At 35.5% G+C, this 19,535-nt stretch overlaps 1 protein-coding gene across 2 annotated transcripts in view; it reads left to right on the top strand.

The window, feature by feature from the left end:
* The window catches only part of LOC148950972 (uncharacterized), a 268,560-nt gene that overhangs the window by 111,295 nt on the left and 137,730 nt on the right, over nt 1-19,535 (top strand). The window lies entirely within an intron of this gene.

Raw genomic sequence — 19,535 nt, 5'->3', positions numbered from 1 at the left:
TTCATAATAGTTATTTAAGATGTTTTGAAAATAAAATAATTTTCGTCATCAAATTGGGCAGTCAGCTCAAAGTCATTATTGTTTAAGCAGAGTCCATAGTTGCTTTGGTGGGGGAAAGTCTCCCCCTCCAGACCACGCTTTCCCCTTCCCCCATTCTGATGTTGGGAGGTCTGAAACAATATATGAAAGAAGAAAAATGCACGGGAACATGACAATTCTTACCACCAAGTCAAAAATTTTCGTTGCCTGGCAGCTTAAAACAACTTATAAGATTCATTATTTCCTATCCAATTTGTGTGAGAGACAAATGAAAAGGAAAATTCATGGTTTAAGGGTACTTTGTATATTTTTACGGGGCTTTGCGCTAGAAAATAATGTTCTAGGAACTCCACCGAATTCATTCTTAAGTAAATATTTAAAATGAAATTTCTCAAATTCTGAATTTCAAAGAAACTTAGACCCTTTGCTACACAATATTTTCTTTAAGCATTCTGTTCTCTTAAATAGGTTTTCAAAGGGATGCAAATATAAGAACAATTGCACTTTTTGATAACTTATTTCGAAAATTTCTTTCGCTTTGCGGCAGAAAATATTTTCTCCAACCCATACACTTGCTTTATTATAGAAAGTGTTACTACTTCAAACTTTTGTTTTAAGAATATGAGTGGGCATAATTTTGATTATTTAGGCACGTTTTCATGGTCCATTCCCAAAGGAAAAGGGGTAGTGACAACGTTGACTATCAATGTTTGAGCAAGTGTAACATGTCTTCGGATAGCCTGTGCTGCAACCTCCTTTTTTGACAGACTCCCAGCTCCCCACTCTTTTTCTCCATTACTTTCACCGCCCTCTTCCTTAGATACTGCATCAGTTTATTCAGATTCTTCAGCAAACGTATCTTCATTTCCGGAATTTTCAGAACAAGGAACAGAAAGACCATCTGAATCATTTTCAACAGTTGGATCGACTTCTTCGACTTCATCAAAGGGTTCCAAGCAATCTTCTTCAGGGATGTCATTAGCTTCGGATGGCTTAGCTTCGAGTAGACCAAAATCCAAGAACGTGTGCAACAGATGAACGAAGACAATGTTAAAAACATGAAGTTCAGGAAAGCGCTCATATCCTACAGGCTTTGGTGACATTGTTCCCAGAATCAGTCACAACGCGGAACATCTTATCTGTCAGTGAAAACTTCCTGATTGCAAGTTGGATTGCTGAAAGGATGTTAGTAGCTGTATGAGTATGATTATGCCTCTCGAAATGTGAAAGATAGTGGTGCAACCTCTGCTTATTTTTCATCTTCCTGGGGTAATAGGCAGTGATACTTATAAAGCCAGATCCTTTTGCAGACCAGCTGTGAAAAGTCAAACTAGTCTGAGTGGCAGATCTTAAAGCAGCCTTCTGAACTTCTTTTTTTCTGGCAGCAAAACTTATGTGACGATGGACGGTTCCCCCAAATGGTGCTTGCAAGCCCCCTGTTTTTTTTTTTCGATAAGCTGTGTCATATCTGGCTTATCAAACACAGAAAGTGGCCATTTGTCATTAAACAGGGTTTTGCAGCAGAACATCCGCAGACCAGCTTGTTTTGATCGATTGGAAATAAAAAACCGTCGTATCTCTGCTCTTCTTATTCCAGATTTCACTAATCCATTGTCCTATGTGTCACTTGCTTTGCTATCTGGAGCTTTCTCAAGGGAAGAAGCCTGACTTGATATATTTTTTTGGTTGGTTTGGGTTTGTTATTTTCTGCACCAACCCCATATACTTTATCTTTGTGCATATCAATTGTGTGCTTCCTTTTAAGATAATATATAAATGTCATGGCACAGACTCCCTTAGCCTTTGGAGATGCTCTTCAGAAGTTGCACCTAATACTTTCTTTGCTTCCTTTTTCCGTAGGGTACCCAGAGAGATGTCTTGGAACATCCAAGTCATCATTAAGAAATGACATCATGCTTGTCTTAAAACAAAGGGTAATTTTAGGATTTTTCACAAAATTAGAAGCACCCTCCAGTAGCCTACCATTTTGAAAATTACACCTCCAAGCAAATATCTTACTTCTTCCACCTCAGTGGCGTAATTAGGGGGAAAAAGGCCAATTTCCCCCTGAGTGGTTTCGTTTGCGCAATGAGCCAAGAAAACCTATTAGCAAATAAAAGCAAAATGATAACTCCTAACTACGGTTCCCTAAAAACTTAGATAATTTGTTGCACAGTATTATAATATATAGTATTCTAAGGTTGTTTTCATTTGTTATTTTTGCCGTGTATTGTGTATTAAACATGGCCCAGTAGGGCTTTTAGTGTTAATTATTAATATCATATCATATTAATTTCTACAGGAATATACTTGTCTGTACTAGGTATTTAAGAGACAGATACAAGAAATAATATACTGGTTAGTGACTTTATTTATTGTGCTGTATGGCAAAAACTACCGTGTTCACCGGAAGATATGTTATCCTACTGAATGAGAAAAGTGTATCAGCATTTTATAAGACTTTGGCCAGCTAGGCCAGAATCAGCTAGTTAAGCCACTGTTTCAACTCTAGGCTTTTTCCTGAAAGGGTTTCCATTGATTATATTTAGAGATGGTAGAAAAAGTATATTTGGTATGTTGAAAAAGTATATCTTGTTATGTTGATGCAATAAAACGTGCCAGCAAAAACATATATTTCTACTGGACAGTACTTCAATACATTTACATTCCTCTCTGACTAAGCATTTAAGAAAATTTGCAATTAATAATCGGTATTTATCATGTATAGGCTAGTATGGTAATCATAACAAGTCGCTGTTATTTAGCAGTATAAATTCCATAAAAGCCGTTGAACTAAGGTTTTCCCGGTTAAAGGTGCAGATTACTTCCCATGTAATGTAGGATACAGAGGCGCTGTCAATAGAACCAGAAAATACAGGAATAAGTGGTTTGTTTGAATCCTGCTTCACCTAGACAGTATCTATGCTGCTTTGCTGCTCAATTGACTGAATAATATACACTAAAAAAAAGTTGTTTTAGTGGAACAAAAATGCGCCTTTACCGGTCTCCCATTTACACACCTACCTACTCTCATCTGACTCCTAAGCCCTAATTTTGCCTTGCTTAAACAATCTAGCAGCACATTTGATATGTTAGACACACTGAGGGCCATCATTTTACTTACTTTTACTTTATATTAACGCTCCAATTCCATAAAATGTATGGGACGTAACCACGATTCTTCAAACTTTCAAATTACGATTTAAAACAAAATTTTGTAAGTTCGAAATTTCTTAATGTCTCATTCTCGAAGCTATAAAGTAAAATCGAGATCAGAAGAAAAACAGTTAGAAAAAAAACAGAAACAGGACAAAATGGTTATCATAAAAACAGAAACAGAACAGAACAGGTAAATAAAAAACAGGTAATCTGTTTCTTTTCGGTTTCTTTTTTTTGTAAGAACAGGACAGAAAGAGTTACTTTAAAAACAGAACAGAAACAGCGCCCATGCTTAATTTTGACCCACACCCTTATAAGAGTCTGGAATGTTGCAAATATGGTTAATATGTAGTTTAATCAAAGCCATTTTTCATTTGGGACGTTTTACAAAAAAAGGAGGGGGCCAATCAGATAAAAGATGGAAAATACGTTCTGGTGGATTAATTCTTGTTCCATTCCATTCTCCTGTGAAAACTTATCATAAATCTTCCAAAAGTCCCTTAAAAAAACCTCTATGTTAAGGGCAGTAAAATTTGCAATCTGTCTAAGAAATGGACACGGTAATTCTGTTTTGACAACAGACAAATAGTTTGAATACATTTGAATATATAACTAGCCTATTTTCCGGAAAATAGTACCTCTCAGCTCGAGAAATCAGACATTACTATTTGACTATGTCCTTTGTGGAAAAATGATTACATGACTCTTCCAAGTATTTTTATCAAGTACAGTAGGCTACAGGACTGAATTAAAAAATGACCTAAAAACCTACTTAAGCTAGCCCTAAAATATTAAAGAGTAGTTGAAGCAACTATTTTTATCCTTACTTTGCCCGAAATTTAGGCTCTTAAATTGAAAAATTTTGAATTGAAAATCAAGTATTTTGCAGTAGGCATCAAGACATGGCTAATAGTAGAAAAAGCCAAGCCGGTCCGAACGATTGACAGGCAAATCTGGTTTAGCCCTCTATAGGATTGTATAAAATTCGGACATATGACGGATTGGGTTGACGCGGGCGGCTATTTCATCTCCCGATGCAACCTGTTCTCTTTTTTATTTTTTACTATCTTCATGATTAGTTTACCCACTTTTGAAGTTAGTTCAGCTTAGTTCAACGCATGACTGCTCATGACTGGTTGAGGTCTTGACCTTTTGAGCATTTTCCCGTTTTTACTGGTTGGTGTTTTGGACAAATAATATGTTGATTATGTTTTTTATAAGAATTCACATTGAAGTTGCCCAAGATTTCCTTTAAATCTGCAATGGGAAACCAATACGAACTAGGCTAATAGATTAGTTTATACTAGTTTGGCTTGAATTCTTCTATTCCTTATTTAAGTAGCTGCTACATTTTTTTAGTCTTATATGTTTTGACTTGGGAAAGCAGACGGAAGTTCCAGGGACGTATATGAGATCTTGTAAATGTGGCTCAGACGATGAACTAAATGGGGGAAAACGGTCATCATTGCTCTGGACAAGAGCTTAAAAGCTACTCTCTTTGGTTTTCTTCTTTCCTTTGCCATTACCTATATCCTGCCCATTATAGGATCACGGTGTTCCTAGATCTTTTTGTGGATTCTGTTTTCGGATTTAGTTTTTTTTTTCTCTGTCCATTACAGGCATTTTTCTCCTGTCTATTACAGAATAATATCTTACATTCGGAATTAATACATAATTGCAGCTATTGAGAAGGAAACACGTTAAGAAAACAATTCTTACTTTATAATATACAAAAATTGTAGTAAACATACTTTGAAGCCGCTCGAACTATAATTTACCCCAATCCCCCTGAAGTGCAAATATATTTTTATAATATCATAATAATATTATTATGTATGATAATATATACAGGTATTCAAATATCTTTATGTGGACCATGTATTTGGACTTGTTATTTTTTTTTATATATTTACCTTTTAAACAGCGATAGCTATTGACATTTACAATCGGACAAAAACACTACAAACAATCGAATTTGTAGTGAAGACGGCAGCTTATTCATAATGCATTAAATTATTAAATAATTTAATCACTTATTAATTGGAAAATCAATGAAATATTAGGTAATTTTGAAGTTTGGTTAAGAATTTGTGTAAATTATTAAGAAATTGAAACTGCTTTCATTAATTTCTTTTTTTAAACTTTTTAATTTTTTTTTTACTTTTCCCTTGTATGTAAATAAAAAAAAAATAATATAAAAATATAAGTTTGTTTGATGTTGATATTTACGCGTTGCGTAAATGGTAGGAATAACTTCTGCCCCAGTGTCTGTCATCCACCAAATGCTGGACGTAAAGCAAGTCATATCATTTTTTGCTATTTACGTTATTATGCTCGTTTTCGCCATATTATTATAACACTAGTAAAATTAAGTTATTATATTGTAATCAATAATATTCTGTGGTCCACTTGAAAAAACTCCGGAGCTTTTCGCGTCTAAAAATTTCTCATATACTACAGACCTATATAAACTCTTTAATTTATATGCAAAATTTATATTTATATTATATTTATATAAATTATAATAAATATATATTATTATAATAAATTATAATAATCTTTATATTATATTTATATAAATTTATATTTATAATTTATATGTAAATATTGTCGTTGTACCCGAGACTAGAAACTTGGAGTATACACGCTACGTCAGTAACTTGATCCAGTTTGTTGGACACTATGCGTGTACAGGAATTCCTTTTGGAATAGGGGGGGGGGGGGGAATTTGAGGGGCAAAATGCAGAAAATAGGTAAAATTTGTGGAAATAAGGTATCTTAAATTGTAGGCAAAATTTCAGTAATTTCAATAGCTCTGAAGTGGGACATGGGCTCGAGGATCCCGTATAATAAGCACGTAGTAAGCATGAAAACATTTTGGCTAATATCCCCCCAATACCCTTTGAATCTTGATATTATCAGGATTTTCTTGTATACTCCCATAAATTTCCCTTCCTATTCGCCTACTTTTCTTTTATTTCCTTTTTTATTTGTGTACATTCAAAAATCGTAGACCCTTCGGGGGGAAATTTTTAATTGTTGGATTTTTGTGAGTGGCTTCCAGTTTAACTGGTAATTCCATGCAAGTTTTTACTTTTGGAGAACATTCAACAAATCTGTTTGTTTGAAATTTCAGCTATACTTTCTAAATTGATTCCCTTGCCAGGGAATGATTTTCCTGATTTTACCAAGCAAAAGGCTTTTTTCCACTGAATTCGTTTGAAGAAATTAGGCAAAAACTAAGTTTTTTTGGAAACCGTCTCCTAGTACTGGGAATGTTGTAGGTTATAGTAATAACAAATTTTTGATAAGGATATAGTAATAATAATGCAACATTTTTATTCTCTCAATCTCGGGCTATGGAGAAATCAACCTTAATAAATATAGCGTTGAAAAGGGCTTAATTGATCACAGCTGTTCATAGTTATTGTAACTTAACTTTAAGCTCTGCTGAATAATTTAAGGATATTCATAGCCATAAGGTCCACATTATTATGTATGGATTTATGAGAACGAAAACGCTTATTGTAGGAAAGCAGGTCTTTAGTAAATGTTGGGAATTTAGTTACCCCAGAGAGGGACTCCATATTTGCCTTTGAGAATTGCTTGGTACGAGATTAGGTTGAACTTAATTGTTAATGGATGAGTGGATATAACTTGTTTTCGTTCTAGTTTTAGTTGCGAGTTTAATTGTGTTTGGCAGAAAATGTGAATAGCTGCAATAAAGGGACACTTATAGAACATGAATTAGGTAGTACTTTTTTAGTTCCCTGTAAGCCCTTGGAGTTACTGCAATCCCTTAGGAAATTGTTACAGGGTGTACATCTAACCACTAGACAGCCACAATATTCAATTATTAACATGGTGGGAGGGAGAAGGATTATCCGCTAAAGTAGTCACTAACTCTTGGCTAAAGGAGGAGTAGTAGAAAGCGGGCCAACAGCAAAACGTTCCTCGGAAAAATTGATGTGCGAGTACTGAAATAGGCTTAAAATTGCCTTGATATGTGTTGAGTGTGGAAGGCTTAGATGGGATCAGGTGTAGACTAATAAGAAGAATGACATCATAGGCAACGCGCTAGCGCTGCCTAAGTAAAGAACGATGTGGGCACAATGTGTTGTTTTTTGGTTCTCCATACCCGGGCACTTCGTATCGAAGGAGTTGTCGTAGAAACTTCAAAAGAGGCTCATTCGATTGGAAATTCAAAGGGCTAGTACCCTCTTTAATAGTCGAAAGTGATTGGAGGGCAATTGCCCCCCGCCCACGCCCATTAGTCCCCCAACACATCCAATCAAAATTTTGAGATAGCCATTTTGGTCAGCGTAGTTGATTTCCAGATAGAAAATATGTTTTTGAGGAGGACCCTCCCCCACAACCCTCAGGGCAAGGGTTTAAAGTTATGCCCTTGAGGGATATAAGGTTTTTATAGAAGGCGTTGTCGTAGAAACTTCAAAAAATGCTCAATCGATTGGAAATTCAAAGAGCTAGTGCCCTTTTTAATAGTCGAAAGGGATTGGAGGGCAACTAGCCCCTCCTCCTATGCTCATCATTTCCCCAAACACACCCAATCAAAATTTTGAGATAGACCTTTTGTTCAGCGTAGTTGATTTCCAGATAGAAAATGTGTTTTTGAGGAGGACACTCCCCCACAGCCCTCAGGGCAAGGGTTTTAAGTTATGCCCTGGGGGCATATAAGATTTTTAAAGAAAATGTTTGTCGTAGAAACTTCAAAAAAAGCTCATTCGATTGGAAATTCAAAGGGCTAGTGCCCTTTTTAATAGTCGAAAGTGACTGGAGGGCAACTAGCCCCCCCCCACACCCAACATTCCCCCAAACACATCCAATAAAAATTTGGAGATAGCCATTTTGTGCAGCGTAGTTGATTTCCAGATAGAAAAAATATTTTTGAGGAGGACACTCCCCCACAACCCTCAGGGCAAGGATTATAAGTTATGCCCTGGTGGCATATAAGGTTTTTATTGACATCTTTGTCATAGAAACTTGAAACAGGGCTCATTCGGTTGGAAATTCAAAGGGCTAGTGCCTTGCTTAATAGTCGAAAGTGATTTGAGGGAAGCTATCACCCCTCTCACGACCACCTTTTCCACAAATAAATCCAATCAAAATTTTAGATAGCCATTGTATTCTACGTAGCTGAAAGTTTTGGAAATTAGGTCCTTAAGTATGACAAAGCCTCCCCCCACAGCCACAGGGTTGTAAGTCATGCCCTGGGGGCATATAAAGTTTTTATTGAAAGCGTTGTCGTAGAAACTTCAAAAGGGCTCATTCAATTGGGAATTGAAAGGGCTAGTGCCTTTTTAACAGTTGAAAGTGATTGGATAGTGACTAACGCCCCTCTTTCGCCCACCATTTTCCCAAACACATCGAATTAAAATTTTGAGATATCCATTTACTCAAAATGCCTGAGGGCATATAAGAACAATTTTGGCACAATGTACTATGTATTATTTTTTTCCTTCAGAGCAGGGCACTTTATATGAAAGGGGTCGTCGTAGAAACTTCAAAAAGGGCTCATTCGATTGGAAATTGAGTTTTCTAGTGCCCTTTTTAATAGTCGAAAGTGATTGGAGGGCAACTAGCCCCTCCCCCGCCCATCATTCCCCCAAACACATCCAATCAAAATTTTGAGATAGCTATTTTGTTCAGTGTAGTTGATTTCAAGATAGAAAATATGTTTTTAAGGAGGACACTCCCCCACAACCCTCGGGGCAAGGGTTTTAAGTTATGCCCTGAGGGTATATAAGAACAATGTTACCACAATGTACTATGTATTATTTTTTTCCTTTAGAGCAGCGCACTTCATATGGAAGGGGTCGTCGTAGAAACTTCAAAAGGGGCTCATGCGATTGGAAATTGAGTTCTAGCGCCCTTTTTAATAGTCGAAAGTGATTGGAGGGCAACTAGCCCCCCCACGCCCATCATTCCCCCGAACACATCCAATCAAAATTTTTAGATAGCCATTATGTTCAGCGTAGTCGATTTCCAGATAGAAAATATTTTTTTGAGGAGGACACTCCCCCACAACCCTCAGGGCAAGGGTTTTAAGTTATGCCCTGGGGGCATATAAGGTTTTTATAGAATGCGTTGTCGTACAAACTTCTAAACAGGCTCATTCGATTGAAAATTCAAAGGGCTAGTGCCCTTTTTAATAGTCGAAAGTGATTGGAGGGCAACTAGCCCCCCCACGCCCATCATTCCCCCAAACACAACCAATCAAAATTTTGGGATAGCCATTTTGTTCAGCGTAGTTGATTTCCAAATCGAAAATATGTTTTTTAGGAGTACAATTCTCACAAACCCTCGGCGTATGGGTTTTGAGTTTTAATCTGTGGGTAAATAAGGAGCTTATATAAGATGTTGTCATAAAAACTTTAAAAAGGGCTCAATTGATTAAGAGTTGGAGTGGCTAGTGCCATTTTTAAGTCGAAAGTGATTGTAGGGCAATTAGTCCCCCCCCCCACGTCCATCATTCTCCCAAACACATTCAATCAATAAGGCATCTAAGCAGTATCTCAAGAACGACTGAGGGTATTATGTTCAAACTTTTGGGGCTGCTTCTGCTCTTAAAATTTAACCAAATCAAAATACCGTAAGTGTATCCAAGCTATCAAAGAATGTAAACAGATTTTTTTGCGAATGGTATCAAGTTTTCCATTTCAGGTCAACTAAAGGAGGTGTTATAAACACTACTATTTGTGTCCAGATTTTTAAGAGGGTGTATATTGTTAAAAATTGCTGAAATTTTTTCTCCAGTATACAAATAGCAGGCCAAACTATAAATTCTTAAAAAAACGAAAAGATTTAAAGTATCATTTTCTTTTTCTCTGAAAAGACTATGTCAATATAAAACGAACAGAAATTTATTAAAAAAACTTTTTCCACAAAACAAGTTTTTCAAAGAAAAGTAAAGAACTCCATTAAACAAAAAATGAGCAAAAATAAAATCAAATAATCTACCAAGCGTGAAAGTCCCACAAATCAGCATCGATAAATAAATGAAACCCAAAACGAACAGAAATTACAATAAATAACCGAGTCAAACTCAAAACGAGCAGAAATTAACATAAGTTGGGCTCAAAACTCCTATGCCTTCCCAAGGCCAGAACATAACTTGCACTTTACTGGAAAAATATAAATGTTTTTACTTTTATAAATTTAATAAATCAAATAATATTAAGATTTTGATTACTAAATATCAGTATATGTATATTAAACTGACAATGCACATTCATTTGTATTCATTTGCCATTTTCGAGGATGACAGCTCCCCTCTCCCCACAGCCCTCAGGGCAAGGGTTGTAAGTTATGCCCTGGGGGCATAAAAGGTTTTTATAAAAAGTGTTGTCGTAGAAACTTCAAAAAGGGCTCATTCGATTGGAAATTGAAATGGCTTGTGCCCTTTTTAATAGTCGGGAGTGATAAGAGGGCAACTAAAACTAAAAAAGTCATAAGAGGGCAATTAATTAATTACAAGTAAAAGTCCAAAGGACAATACAAAAAAGACAAACCATCAGAACCAATTCCAATTGAAAGTGTAATCTGCCACCTGACGTTCTTTTCTTTCATTCAGCTGCCTCTTCACCTGTACCTGATACAGGGCCTCTTTTATTTTAGTTTTTTAGTTTGGTCGTTTTATGTTGTCCTATGAACTTTTGTTGGTATATATTTATTTCCTCCTGCTCTGAGGAGGGCTGAGTGCAGGTCAGGGCGAAAATTTTTGGATTTCTCTTTTTTGCTGGTTGTGATTTATATCGTTTTCTTCATTATCATTCGCTTTTATACTTTTTGGTTTTATTTCTTAGGCCCAAAAAGCCACTTAACTGAGTAGTCACTTTTTTGTGGTTCCTTCTTGGTCTGAGCCCTGTTATTGCTACTGCTATAAACTCCGTTTACTCCTTACTAATATTCGCCAGCCCTGGCCAGGAGAAGTTATTAGTATTATCAGTAGTGCAACTAGTAACAGAACAGCTTCAGTTAGGTATCTGACGAAAGGAGAGGGTATGAAAGCACTGTCTTTTAAATCGGTTGCTTTGTATGGTTGTCTGCTCGAAACACCTTGCCTGTTCAGTTTGATAGGTATCAGCCTTCAGAGTGTCTTAAATTATAATTTGACGCTGTTGTTTGGCCTGATGATGTTGTGGGAATTTCTAAACAAATCTTTTCGATTTCTCTCTATTGAAAATGCAGTATTTACCGTTAGTTTGCTAGTAAGCGAGTAACTTACACTTTAATTGTTGGAGACTTGGATTTAGGATTTAATGTGTTTGAAAACTCAGGGATTGCATCGCATAATATTTCAAAAACAATCGTTTCATTATTAGATTGCCCCCTTTGTATATATCGGAATTGGCCTCGATGACTATTAAACCTACTCTCCCCCCTTCCGATTAAAATTTTAAAAAAGGACCAAGAATGTACGTTATTAGCAATTAGCTTAAGATTGAAATTTTTCAGCTAATGTAAGATTTCCGATTTTAACTTGCAGTTTTGCATTAAGTTGAAACTAGAGTGACGCATGACAAAATACTTGGGAAATATATAATTTGGGTTGTATATTTGCACTTAAGGGGGGTTGGGGTAAATTATAGTTCGAGCGGCTTCAAAGTATGTTTACTACAATATTTTTGTATATTATAAAGTAAGAATTGTTTTCTTAACGTGGTTCCTTCTCAATAGCCGCAACTGTGTATTAATTCCGAATGTAAGATAGTCTCTTCTTACTGCATAGTTCGTCGTTTCTTAATTTAGCAAATATTATGATCTAGCGAACTTATTGCAACTAGATTGACACATTACCAAGGCTGGATTTAAAGCTTCTAGGCCCAAGCGTTTTTCCCACTGAATATTGATTCCATAGAAGGGAGGGTCAATTTTCCTTAATCTGTATGATGACATTTTTTTTTTTATCGGAAAATAACATCACTTATGAAAATTATTTTAGAATCAAATATTTATACTTTGGGAATATTAAGTAGGTAGGGGTATTAAGAAGGGTTTCAAATGCAAATACTCATCTACAATTATAGGCTCAAGGTAGTCGGGAGGCGTGATTTGCGCGGTAATGTTGCGGTAAGTCCGGTTCTGGTAATGTTTCAATCTAGTTTGAAGATAAATCCAATCAGTCCAGGTTTTTTTTAGAAAAAAAATCGCTCTGTGATAATTTATTGGCCTGTTTGTACACGTGTGTTGTGGTCACAAGAATGATTCCCGCCTCTTTCCTTTATTTGTATAAATATATGTGTGATGAAGCAGAAAAGTACATCTCTTTTGCTTTATCAGGGTTCATTAGAGCAATGGAGATAAATGAAATAGAAAATTACTGTACTTGTAAAACATTATTCTTACCCTTTTTATACAAAAAGTGTAAAAATACTCCAAAATGGACTAAAAAAAAAAGAAAAAAGAAAGGACTATCCATCTGTTAAAGCTAGGAATAAGACTATTAGTTACTTTTTTCTTTTATTTTATTGACTACAGCACAGGCAAGCAAATTTAAATGACACTAATGTCTTATTAAAAATGTTTTCTAACGTTTATGAAGCCCAGGAATCTAAACCGATACAAAATCACGATGTACAAAAAGAACTTACATGTGGCAATTTAATTTTCCTGCGTCTATTAAAAAGCCTAGATAGCAGTAGGATTGTTTTTAAGATAAAACCTACCAAATATTTTTTCACTTCAGAGGTCCAGGGCATCATAAAGGATGTAACCATCTTGAAATTACCATTTAAGAAGAAAAACAGCGTTTGAGAAGGAAAAGAAGTTTTGAAGAGAGACACTCCATTTGGGCTATCTTGTAATTCCCTTGTTTAAGCTTGGTTCTTTCTTTTTCCAGGCCGTTCCGAAAAATATCCCTTAGAAATTCTCATATGAAAAAGACGTTCGGGAATTATATCACAATTCTTTTCCTAAATCTCCTCCTTGTCATTCTGGTCCCTTTTTTGGTAATTGAAGTCCTTGCTGACTATTTTCTTAGGCCAAGTTCCGGATGTGGAATATTATTCGTGAAGCGAAGCGTGTAAAGTTATAATTAACGTTAGTTCGAATCTTCCTTTCGTCTTTGTTTATGGGTCTTTTTAGATAAAGGTAATCGTTTTCTCGTCTGACAGAATGTTGTCTGTATGAAGACAAATAATGACAGTTCTTGTGAAGAGAGACGACAAATAAAATTACAAATAATTTTATTTGTTGGACATCATTCTATTTTATGGCCCCTGGTGAAGGAAATACGGTAATGATAATAAAATTCTTATTTTTTAATAGATAACAAATTTATGTTGTACATATTCTCGAGCTTATTTTTTGGGTGGCTTCCACTTTAATTCATATTTTGTCTACTATAGTTTCGTGTTTTTTTTTAATTTTTTGGTTTTATTTTTTTGCATATACTCATATTTGAAATGTTTGCTCGTTGAAATATTTTGAAAACCCAGCAAATAATTCTATAAATCATTAATTTCAATTTAAAAAAGAGCCCCACCCCTCCTAATGGTGTTTGCACATTCGTATTGTAAATTCGATTTATCTCAAAAGTAAAAGTGGCTATTACCCGTCTAGCTTCCCACTTTTTATATACTGCGTTGTGTTCTCCTTCTTTTTTCACTATTTGTTTGTATTTGTTGAAAAAGAAAAATCGACTTTTAAGTTTTGTTTGGTTTTGGTTCTACCTGAGATTAAATATGTTTTCAACCCATTACATTTATTCTCTTGAAAAATTTCTCGTTTGTTCACCCAATGATTCATTTTTAATAGATGTATAATTTATCACTAAAAACTGAAAATTTTCATTATAGTTTTCGACACCTTTCGAATAATTTAGGTCATGATTTTAGATTCGTGGTACAAAATGTTGAAAAATGGTATTGGTAATGGCGTAATCTCTTTTCTTCCCTATACCTTAAAGAGAAGCTAAAACTGAACATATTCCTTTTAATGAATGATTTGTTCATGGTCATTAGTTCGATACGCTCTGTTGCGCCCGCGCGCAAACGCACTATCTTACAATTTTTCTAAAACCATCGTTCGATACCACCAGGAGCGCCTAAATGCAAGCTCACAATCTTCCAATTTTATATGACCATTGGTACGATATTGTCAATTGTGTTCGCAGCGAAAGGAGGGGATATCTTCTAGGCCTCCTTCCTCCAATGAGACTTCAAACTTCTGATGTTTTTCCAAAAATTCATACTGTTTGTCGGTTGTTTTTTTAAGCCTTTTGGAATCTGGCCCTCTACTCCCGGAATAAATTTCGATATGTGAAAGAAACCTTTATTTTTCACGCTCCAAGAATCTTTTTTTTTAGTCTTCGTTGATTGTCTAATGTCCCTGTTGGTTTAGTTAGAAGTTGCTAAGAAACTTTTGGTAGTTTGTCTAATTTGGAGAGCCCACCGCAAGTAACTTGGGATCCCTTTACTCAAAAGGATATTAGAATTCGTTGGATTCTCGCATCCTAAGGGACTTACCTGAAAGCTCTATTTTAACTTTTTTCCTACTTTCAAAGGAAGTTTGGTGAAGTAGTATCGTGTACTGAAGCTACAAAAGGAAAAAGAAATACTATGATTTATTTCAATGGCGGTATAGGCTAAGATATCAAACAGTTCGTGGTAACGAACTGTAAGTAAGGAGCAACCCGGCTCAATAGTAACCGAAACTCTAAAAAACTGAACTTTGATACCAAGAGATACAGCAAAAGAATTAGATTTTTATGCTGATTTCAAGAAATAAGTTTCATCAAGTTTAATCCTGCCCATAAAAGGTTACGCGCCTGAGAAAATTTGCTTGATTTTCGAAAAAAGGGGAAACACCCCCTAAAATTCATAGACCCTTAATGAAAATCACACCATCAGATTCAGCTTATCAAAGAACCCTACTGTAGAAGTTTCAAGCTCCTATCTGTAAAAATGTAGAATTTCGTACTTTTTTCAAGAAGAAAGGTCACGGATGCGTGTTTATTTGTTTTTTGTTCTTTTCCCCAGATGTGATCGTATCGACCCAATGGTGCTGGAATATCGCGGGAGGGCTCATGCGAACGGAAATTAGAAGTTCTAGTGCCCTTTTTAAGTGACCGAAAAAATTGAAGGGTAACTAAGCCCCCCCCCCCTCTTACGCTCAATTTTTCCCAAGGTTACCCGATCAAAATTTTGAGATAGCCATTTTGTTCAGCATGGTCGAAAAATATAATAACTATGTCTTATAGGATGACTTAATCTCCCACAGTCCCCGGGGGAAGGGCTGCAAGTTATGAACTTTACCGATTGTTTACATATAGTATTGGTTGTTGGGAAGTATACACACGTTTTCAGTGGTATTTTTCTCTGGTAGTGACGGGGGGGGGTTGAGTTGGGGGTTACATGGGAGGACCTTTCCATCGGGGAAAGAAATATTGCTATGAAGGGGGCGCCGGATTTCCCAGCATTATTTAAAAAAAAAACGATCAGAAATTAAATTAAAAAAAAAAGTTTTTTTTAACTGAAAGTAAGGAGCACCATCAAAACTTAAAACGATGGGAAATGATTACGTATATGATTGGGTTCAACCCCTAGTCAATACCTCGCTCTTTGAGCTAAACTTTTTTTTATTACTGTCATAAGAACTATTTATTAACGGCCTTTGTGATTAAGGGGTCATTTTAAAAGAATTGGATTTAAATTCGAACTTTAGCGTAAAGAGCTAGGTATTAACTAGGGGGGCGAACTACCCTAATATACATAATAAAAATATACGAATATAGAAGTTCGTCACGGAAGTTAATTCATAAGCTACGCATATTTATTACTAATAAAAACGTTCATAAATAAAATTAAACAACTTTCGAGAAATCCATTTAACCAAAAAAAGTAAAATTAATATGCAAATTTCGTTTGAATTATTCATGTACTTTGAGCCAAAATCAAAATGTATTAATTTAAAAACGTTCAGAAATTAAATAAAAAAAGACGTTTTTTTTAACTGAAAGTAAGGAGCGACATTAAAACTTAAAACGAACAGCAATTATTCTGTATATGAAAGGGGCTGTCCCCTCCCCAACGCCTCGCTCTTTACGCTAAAGTTTGACTTTTTCTCACAATTCTATTTTTTAAAACAATAAAAAACTTTAGCGTAAAGAGCAAGGTATTGACTAGAGGGCAAACCCAATCATATACGTTATAATTTCTGTTCGTTTTAAGTTTTGATGTTGCTCCTTACTCTCAGTTGAAACACTTGTTTTTTTTTATTGAATTTCTGATCGTTTTTTTTTATAGCAGAAAGGTGTACACATTAATTGAAACAAGGATTTTATGAAGAATTTCGTTTCCATTAGGGCAGGGGTCAAAGCAAGGCTTATGGGCTTTAGCCCCCTCCCCTCCCTCAGCTTCACAAATATATACATGGTGTACCTTTTTCAATCAATCAATCAATCAATCATTTTATTAATACTAAACTGTATTACAAACATAAAGAAAAATTATTTGGCCCAAGAAGCTTGGCTTGTTGTGGGCCTTACAACACAATAATAAAGTACTAAAACAACCATAAATATTACTCTAAATCAAACAATATATATGAAATAAAGATTAAAGAGAATAAACAATATCATACAGTAAAAAAAAAAAAAAAAAAAAAAAAAAAAAAAAAAAAAAAAAAAAACGATATATAAGGGCAAAAAACAAAAGGAGAAAAACTAGTAAAACAGAAAACGGGGAAAAAAAACAAAGGAGAGAGAAATTACTAAACTGGAAATACACGACGAATAACTGCCTTTGCAGACAGAAATAACGGGACATCCGGTGAGATTGAATTCCATAATTGAATTGATTTATAAACAGGAGACCTCTGGGCTGCTGTAGATGAACGTTTGGGGAAAATAAATCTACGAGAAGAACTACGTAAAAAAGTAGAGTACCTACCTGAGCCTGTCCGTGAAAAAAATTGCTGTAGAGGCGGTGGAAGCGTACCTAGAAAAGCAAAATGCGCTAAATAAAGATTACTTTTACTCACAATGCGATCCAGCGGAGCTATTCCAGTATCATTATAAAGATCAGAGGAAGGGTAAAGCCGAGGGAGAAGAAAAGTAGCCTTCACTGCCCTATACTGGGCTCTTTGAAGTGAGCAGAGAAGAGATTTATTAGTATTACCCCAGACAGAGCAGCAATAAGAAAGGTAAGGAAATATAAAAGCATAATAAAGAGAAAGCATAACATCTGGGGGAAGGAATGAGTTAACCCAGTGCAACATTGAAGACTGGCGGAAGATGAGGGAACGGGTGTGAGTTATATGAGGCTTAAAAGAGAGAAAATAGTCAAGATACACACCAAGAAATTTCACCATAGCAGCTTGCGGTATAACATCATTCCCATAAGTCAGGATGATTGGCTCCCTTACATCTCTCATACGATAAGGGGTCCTGAAGCGTACAATGGCAATCTTTTGGCTGTTGAGAGTCATACCATTTGACCAGCACCAATCTTTTACTTTATCAAGAAGACCTTGAGCTAGGGAAGTGGCAGATGGCAAGTCTACTGCAGCAATGAAAAAGTTACTGTCATCAGCAAAAAGAATAGGGTGCACAAGGGGATGAAGACCATCAACGAGATCATTAATGTAAATTAAAAACAAAAGTGGTCCAAGCACAGAGCCCTGTGGGACACCCTTCAATATAGGCAAAGTAGTGGAAGAATTACCATTAACTGAAACATACTGAGATCTTCCCGACAGATAAGACCTTAACCATTCTAGTGGGACTCCATGTACTCCAAATGAAGACAGTTTAGACAAAAGAACATAGTGGTCAACCATATCAAAGGCCTTTGAAAATTCAAGAAATAGACCCAAAACACACAAGCCCTTGTCCAGATTAACACGCACAAACTCTGTTGCATCTGAGAGTGCATACGAGGTAGAGAAAGTGGGACGAAAACCATACTGATGGTTAGTTATGAGAGAATGTCCTGCCGTCGTGTTAGTACTAAAAATAAATGAAGAGATTCTACAATACACTACTCCTTCAACAACCTTAGAGATGACAGGAAGAAGAGAAATGGGTCTATAATTTGAAATTAGAGATGAATCACCTTTTTTATGTAAAGGTAAAACATTAGCAACTTTAAATAAATGAGGGAAAACACCAGAAGAAAGAGAGAGGTTAGTTATGTGTGAGATGGGGTTAGAAACAAACTGAACAATCCCGTTCTTTTCATTATGTTCCGTAAGGCTTAAAATTTCTCCATCTAAAAATTAAAAAAAAAATCTTATTTTTAATAACGTTAACGAAATTGGGCACCAATCCCAACTAATCGACAAGTAGTGCTTACCACGTGGAGGACCGTTAAAGTACTTTATATTGAATTTAAAAGATGAAAAAAATTACTGAGAACCCGTCTTAAAATACGAAAACAGAAGGCAGGGCACATGAATGACTACTGGGGGGCTAATACTACAAATTAATCCTCAAGTGGCACTGATCTCATCTAGGGTGAATCATTTTTTAATTTTTAATCAAATTATAATTTTCCAATCATCAATAAAAGTAATAATTGTAATTTTCCAGTTCCACTGTAATCAATAAATTAAAAATCTTCTGATTTCTTTCCAGTACCAAGGAAGTAGTGGAAAATGCCATTATATATGGCAAAAATAGATGTTGTGCACGATTTTACTCATAGGAAGGCGTCAGAAAATTTAAGAGCAATAAAACTGTAAAAGCTAATATTTATTTTCTGTTTAAATTAGAAGCTTGAAAAGCTTCGAAAGGACGGGGTATTCAGTTATATATTAGCGTAGTCATTTAAATTTAGTTGTATTTGCTATCGGCCCATCTAGAGTTTGAAGAAATTTGATGTCCACTGTGAACAAACAATGGTGGTAAAAAAAAACTAATAGAAAAGAGAGCCATAAGTATGATTTCTAAGTTTAATAGATGGTTTTCCTCTGTGTTTTACTTGAGTTCTATATTAGAGAATTTTTACCTCCTTCAGTAGAATAAGGTTTTATAAGTATACTAAGTTTCTGTTTCATTTATGATCATGTAATATCCAGCACTTAATAAGTAATGAGTAGAAACTCTAAAACAAAGCTGAATAAAATACCTTTTCGCATTATTTCCCCAAGATCTCGTATTTTCTGTTAGTGTTTGTGTTTGTTACCGTTTGTTACCGTTCCCAAAACAAATAGTGCTGAAGGAGAAACTTTAATAGGTATGGCAGCTGTTCTAGCCGAGTACTTTGCGTGCTAGACTTGAAATCCTTTGTCCGTGAGTAGGGGGTTCGAGTCCTGATGTCGCTGGATATTAGGTTCAGAACGGGCGTCAGCGACATGGCTCTGTTAGCCCTGCCAGA

The sequence above is a fragment of the Artemia sp. Qi Xiang Cuo genome, chromosome 6 (assembly GCF_049724085.1).
Source record: "Artemia sp. Qi Xiang Cuo chromosome 6, ASM4972408v1, whole genome shotgun sequence".
NCBI lineage: Eukaryota > Metazoa > Arthropoda > Branchiopoda > Anostraca > Artemiidae > Artemia > Artemia sp. Qi Xiang Cuo.
The sequence above is the reverse complement of the archived record's forward strand: the minus strand, read 5'-3'. Positions and strand labels throughout refer to the sequence as shown.